The following is a 711-nucleotide window of genomic DNA, read 5'->3' as shown; positions in this document are numbered from 1 at the left end:
GCAAAAAAACTGGTTTTACTGAACTGAATTGAAACTGAACTGAAACTGTTTTAAATAAACCAGTTTTTTTTAAATAAAAAACTGAACTGAAACTATAGTTTTTATGAAAACCAGTTTATTAAAAACCAGTTACTCCCTCCCTTCCCCCTTCTCTCTTTTTCTCTCTCTCTCTTTCTCTCTCTCTCCCCTTTTGTTTTTCTCTCTCCTCTCCTTCCTCTCTCTCTCTCTCCCTCCTTTCTCTCTTCTTCTTTCTCTCTCTTCCCCTTCCCTTCTTTCTCTCTCCTCTTCTCTCTTTCTCCTCTTTCTTCCCTTCTTTTTTCTCTTTTTTCTTTCTCTCTCAACCTTCTCTCAATCTATATTCCTCTTCTCTCTCTGTCTCTCCCCATCTTTTATCTAAAATAAGAGAGAGAAAGAGGGAAAAAAAAAGAGGAAAAAAGAGGAGAGAAAGAGAGATAGAAAAAAGAGAGAGGATGAGGAGGAGGAGAGAGAGAATGAGAGAGAAGGGAGGGGAGAAAGAGCGCAAGAGAGAGAGGAAGAGAGAGAGGGAGAAAAAGTGAGAGAAACAGAGAGAAAGAGAGAGGGGGAGAGAGAGAGAGGTGGAGAAGAGGGAAGGAGAGAGAGGGGAGAGAGATAGAGAGGAAAAGGGATAATGGAGAGAGAATAGAGAAAGGGATAGAGGGAGAAAAGAGAGAGAGAGAAAGGGGAGGTGGA

This window comes from Arachis ipaensis, chromosome B09 (assembly GCF_000816755.2).
Source record: "Arachis ipaensis cultivar K30076 chromosome B09, Araip1.1, whole genome shotgun sequence".
Taxonomy (NCBI): domain Eukaryota; kingdom Viridiplantae; phylum Streptophyta; class Magnoliopsida; order Fabales; family Fabaceae; genus Arachis; species Arachis ipaensis.
Note: the sequence above shows the minus strand (reverse complement) of the source record.